Genomic DNA, 5,892 nt, shown 5'->3' on the forward strand with positions numbered 1-5,892 from the left:
TAGCCAGCCAGCACGTGCGCACCTCCCCCGCTTCTCCTCGCTCTCAACAACCGGTACGGGTGCGCATGCGCGTGCTCCGTCGCTGAAAGAGGCGTTGCAGCAGCAGGTGCTACCTCCTCTCCCTCTAAAGCGCAAGCTAAGGCAGCGGCGAAGCGTCAGCGTCGAGCGGCCGATCCCGAGCGTCGAGAACGAGAGGCCGCCGCCAGTCGTCAGCGCCGAGCTGCGGATCCATCGAATCGAGAGCGAGACACGGCTTCGAAACGTCAGCGGCGAGCGGCGGACCCCGCGTTACGAGAACAAGATGCCGCGGTCGGCCTTGTTGACGTAGTCCACGACGTACGCCGCGCACGCATAGTGGTCAAGGATGATCTGCAGGTCCATGTTGGAGTCGAGAACCCTTCCGATCCACGGGTTGAACGCGTTCACGCGCTTCTCGGCGGGGGTCCTCGCGTGAAGCACGCACGGACGCGACGCGCCAGCCCGCAGAATCTCCGAGTACTCCTCCCCGGACCGCACGTCGAAGGCGCGCAGGAACTCGTCCAAGCTCGCAAACTCCCCGTGCTCCAACGCCTTGTGCATTTCGTCGTACTTGGCCTTCAAGCGCCGTCGACGCAGCCGTACGACAACAACAACAACGTACGATAACAACGACAACAGTGTTAGCCCACTGCCCTGCTGCTGAAAGGGTTTTTGGGCCCGTCAAGTTGCAATTGAGCAACTTTTTCCCGATTTCCCTTGATAAAGATTTGTATGTGCTTTACTGAAAATAAACTTTCAACTTTCAACTTTCAACAACTACCACCGCCAACTACCACAACCTACGCCACGTGACCACCCCCAATGCTCTGCATTTACTCGTGTCCCTCGCGCGTGGGCATGCGACGGAGGTTTTTTTCTTCGGCGTGCGGCCGCAGTGGCCCAGGCTGCGCCTTGTCCGTGGCGCATGGGCCATGTCTGTGGCCGTTTCCAGTGTTGCCAAGCGAAGAAATTGACCGCTAAACTTTTCAACGAATACCGTCTATGAACTCTAGGCCGAACTGCATCGCCGCGCCGCGTATGGGCGCCGACGGGAACCATGGAGCGCCGGTCGAAGAGTTTGTTCGCACTGGCCCCGTCGCCCAATCTGACATGTTTAATCGCCGCTCTGCTTGCTTGTCATGCTGGGCGAGACGGTCTTCCAAAGGCCCCGCTGGGCTATAGAGGGACGCTGGTTGCATTGCCGCTCGCAGGCATAAGCGGCGACCAAATCCGCTGCTCATGAGCTCGACGAAGCTGCGCGTTTCCGGAAACGTGCCTTGTTGCGAGCTGTAAAGGGCGGCATAAAATTGCAGGCCGCTGCGGTTTGGCATAGCATGTCATTTCGACATAATTTATTGTAAGCAGGCAAAAAAATTGCCGTGTACAATATATAATGCACATTCGCAAACATTTTCGTTGTTCGGAAAACAAAACCTCGCTTCCGACATTTTTTTTTTAATTTTGAGTTTGCACCAAATTATTGCTAAGGGCCAGTCCAGGTCTGTTCTGAAGAAACGGAAATAAAAAATGTCCATGTGGTGGAAATTCGGTATTAGTAAATACCGTAAAGAATAGGCACAAACGTGACCTGCTCTTACAGCGGGCATCATAGGGCGAATATTTCGTTGTCGCGTTAACCCTTTGGCTCCCTTTGACGATGATAGCCGTCATAAAATTTTGTACCAAATTAACTGATGACGAGTATAGTAGTCATCGGTCATGACGACTATACTCGTCATTGGTCATTTTGGGGCCCTGATAGTGCTTTTTTGCAAGACATTGAGGCCATGCCGTTAAGCCATCTTTCAATTCAATGCTGAGTTTAATTCAAATCTGCAACACTTTCTTAACGAATATAAGGCGCTCGTTAAATATACCAACGTCGGTTTTAATGCGACCACAAAATATATGCCTTATGAGGCCCGCTGCAATAGCAGGCAACGATTGTGCCAATTGTTTACGGTGTTGTATAATACAGAATTTCCAGAGCATGGACATTTTTTTATTTTCCTCTGTTTAGAACAGACGGGGACTGAGCGACCGCAATAATTTGGGACAAACCCAAAATTTAAAAAAAATCTAGGAAGCGTAATTTTTTTCTGAACAACGAAAATGTTTGTGAACCCGCCGCCGTAGCTGAGTGGATAAGGCGTTACGCTGCTGAGCACGAGGTCGCGGCTCCGATTCCCGGCCGCGGCGGCCGCTTTTCTGATAGAAGCGAAAAGCAAAAACGCCAGTGTAAACGAGGTGTCGGCGCACGTCAAAAATCCCCAGGTGGTCACAATTTATCCGGAGCCGTACACGGCGCGCCTCATCGCCTGCGTTGAGTCGGCGCGTTAAACCCTACAATCAATCAAAATCAGTCAAATGTCTGTGAATTTGCTTTGTATATTGTCTAGGAAAATTTTGTTGCGGCTGACAATAAATTATATCGCAGTGACAAGCTATGCCAAACCGCAGCGGCCTACAACTTTATACCGCCGTCTACAGCGCGCCACAAGGAACGTTTCAGGGCGCGCGCAGCTTCGTCCAGCTCATGAGCAGCGGATTCGGTCGCCGCTGATGCCTGCGAGCGGCAATGCAACAAGCGCCCCTCTACAGCCCAGCGCTGCCTTTTGAAGACCGTCTCGCCCAGCATGACACGCCAGCAGAGCGGCGACTAAACATATCAGATTGGGCGGCGGGGGCAGTGCGAACACACAATTTGACTGGTGCTCCATGGTACCCGTCGGCGCCAATACGCGGTGCAGCAATGCAGTTCGGTCACCGCTCCCGTGCTCCGCTTACTTCTACGAGGATCTGTACCTTAGCCTGATTTCAACGAACATTTTCACGCTGTCGCCGTTGGATGTACCAGTCTATCATCTCCAAAGCCCAATAACTACGGGGGCGCACGAAACAAACAAATGCCGTACATTTTTCCGACAGGCGCACTTGGGCTGCACCATTGCGCCAAAAAGCGGCTGCACCAGTATGGGCAGTACGTGTTAAATCGAACGCAGCCATTAACCGCGCCTAAATTGGTGTATCTCGACATGGCGGTGCATCTGCCTCTTGTGTTTTGCTTCGTTAGATGCGCAGCAATCTCCGCAAGCTTCGAGACGACAAATGCGATGGCCAAAGCGGCAACACACGCTGCGCGACGCGTACGCCCTGAGCTACGAGGAATTAGAGCGTAAATTTCGCCTTTCCAAGAACACGGTTTTCGCTCTCTCTGACGGGTTGCGGCTCCATCTCGAACCTCAACGGGCAACGTTCCCTAGAAGTCTTTATAGGGACAACGTTAGGAAACGTAGTCTGCCCTTTGGTTGGCTAGTTCCTCTACTCCGTTCTTCCCGACACCTTGAAACGTCGGGGTCTTGTCGAATTTTACATCAAAATGACGTCACCCGAGAAACGACGGCGCCGTTTTGGAGAATTGGGCCCCTGGTTATCTGACAGGTGATAGTTCATGTGAAGACGGAAAGATCATTGACCACCGAAATGCGGTACACACGACCGTCTTTGCACTCCCGAAGTAGAATCCGCGGGTTTGTAGTCCAAAGACATTTCAACTGTTTCTCTCGTTTCCCTGCAAGTGCTTGCACAAAGAGCCTCTTGTTTTGGGGGCCTGGTGGTCATTAATGTAGGTGGGCTTTATGTTTTCGTTTACCATTGTGAAACCGATAGTTCCGACCGTCAGCTGCCCCTTTTTTGCCTTTGCAGCGAACTCAGTTTTCTTGGCGCGTGAACTAAATCGCGCAATATTGTTCGGCCCCTCTTTTCGGGAACACGGTGCACAAAATCGATGTCAGAATCACTACCAGGACAACGAACTTTCTCTCCGATGTGCTTGAGGATTGCTTTGCAGCACTCTGGTGTTCTAGATGGAACGTCTTTTATTTATAATTTGTTGAGGGAGTATTGCTCGAGTTCAGCCACGCGCTTGGTTAGCTCCTGGTTTCCCCGGGTCAACTACTTGCTATTTTCGGCAAGGGTAGCTTGGCCTTCTTTCATTTTCACGTAAAGTTCCTTGCACATGTCGAAGCTTTTTCGCATTTCTTCAACCTCTTTTGTCAAGGTGTCAACAGACTGAGCAGGTTCTGCGTTCGTTACCATCAAAGACTATCTACATACAACGGCAATGGCAAATAGAACCACAGGTGCGGTGAGAAAATACGCATACAGGAAAGGCCTCGCCGAAAAACATCCAACCTGCGTAGATGGGAATGCGGTGAGCTGCTTGATCACTGCCGCAACCCTGCTGTCAAGTAACTCCTTTCTCGTATGTCCTGTCTTGTTTGGTACTTGAGTCGCATTTCTTGAAGCGGTAACAAGCTATCGCTCGAGCTATCTGCGCCTGCCTGCGCCACTTCGCGGCCGTGGCCGCCGCCTGCACAGCAACTGTGCGGCTCGCCAAGTGCGCTTTTCGTGTCCCCGGACGTACTGAAGAAGCCAGGCCTGCGATTGCGCCTGCGGATCTCCCCGTTTGTCCTGAACCGCGACTCTCCATCGCGTCGCGGCGAGCTCACAAAGCCCCTTGGGGATGAAATGCTTGCATAGGAGAGGCATGCCAAGAGGGCAACAGGTCAACAAGGAATAGTACGCCCGCTTTCAGGACTGGATTCTTTGAGTTCTAGACAACATCCTTGGATGTTTTCTGGCTCAGAAGGTCGCGGTGCATGACAGCACGACAAAATTTCAGGGGGGGCAGAAGAGCGGGGGCTGAATCTTTAGAGCTCCCCCCCCCCTAGCTACGCACTTGGCTATACACCCCGGAGCGCACCGGCATAGGCGGAAATGAGGCGTAATGAGTCGCATGGTATTTTATCTCCTATTTCAGGCTCTATAAACGAAATACTGCTTTACCGACCGGATAAAAGATGACACATGTTCTTATTGGAGCCTGTATATGCACTGCAAATAAAAACAGAGCACGTCGTTTTCACTCGCCTTAACAGTCGCACTGAAAAGCATCCCCTGCTTCCACACTTAATGCCTGGGTTAAGATCGCAGCATAACACAGGACATCATGCTACAACTAAAACAACCCATCAGATGCTCATTTCAGCTCCTAATAACACCAAGGCGCTCTTAGGCCCCGATTTAACGCGACCGTTCGACCCCATCAGCCACTCAGCAATCCTTACAGGAACAAGGAAAGCTGGCCGAGTTGTTAAAGGAGCATGAAAAAGAAAGTGGGAAAGAAATGACGAAAATTGCGAAGAGCAAATACGCGAGAACAGCGGGCAGTCCTGTGTTGTCAATTTTCGTCGTTTCTTTCGCGCCTGTTTTATTGTGAATCCATGATAGGTTGCTGGTATACGCGCAGGGCTGCACGTATAACCAAAGTGGGTCCCTCCCACTTGTGAGCCCCTCCCCCTCTGATTGCGTGAATATCACATAACAGGTGTTTTTGCAGTCTTTGTTGAGTCTGGTGATTGCCGAAGAATAATGGTACGTTTTATTCCTAGAGAGTAAGACTCGTACGTTTGCACCACCTGTCAGCAGAAGTCACGATGCTATGAAGAGCCTGTTCTCGGTCTGCAATATCTGAGAAGCATCAACCAAAGTTAGACGTCATCCACAGACACGAAAAATTGCGTATCTCTTAAAACACCTACTGTTCAAGTGAGCAGAAGAGCTGAATGAATAGTAATAAACGGGAGCGGAGCCTAGAGGCTCCTCACTGCATGCTGAAAAGGAGAGTCCAGTCTGTCTTAAAATTCTTACATAAAATGCATAGTGTGCATATTACGAAAGACCCGATAAACAATACCACAAGCGTCAGGCAACCAATGCAGGGTAGCAGCATTGAAATATCTTGATAGCAGACATGGCTGTATGCTCTTTTTACATTCAGCCAACAATGCAGCACATAGGAGAAGAGCGTCC

The sequence above is a fragment of the Haemaphysalis longicornis genome, unplaced genomic scaffold (genome assembly GCF_048455015.1).
Source record: "Haemaphysalis longicornis isolate Haplotype H1 unplaced genomic scaffold, Haemaphysalis longicornis Haplotype H1 scaffold_15, whole genome shotgun sequence".
NCBI classification, from domain to species: domain Eukaryota; kingdom Metazoa; phylum Arthropoda; class Arachnida; order Ixodida; family Ixodidae; genus Haemaphysalis; species Haemaphysalis longicornis.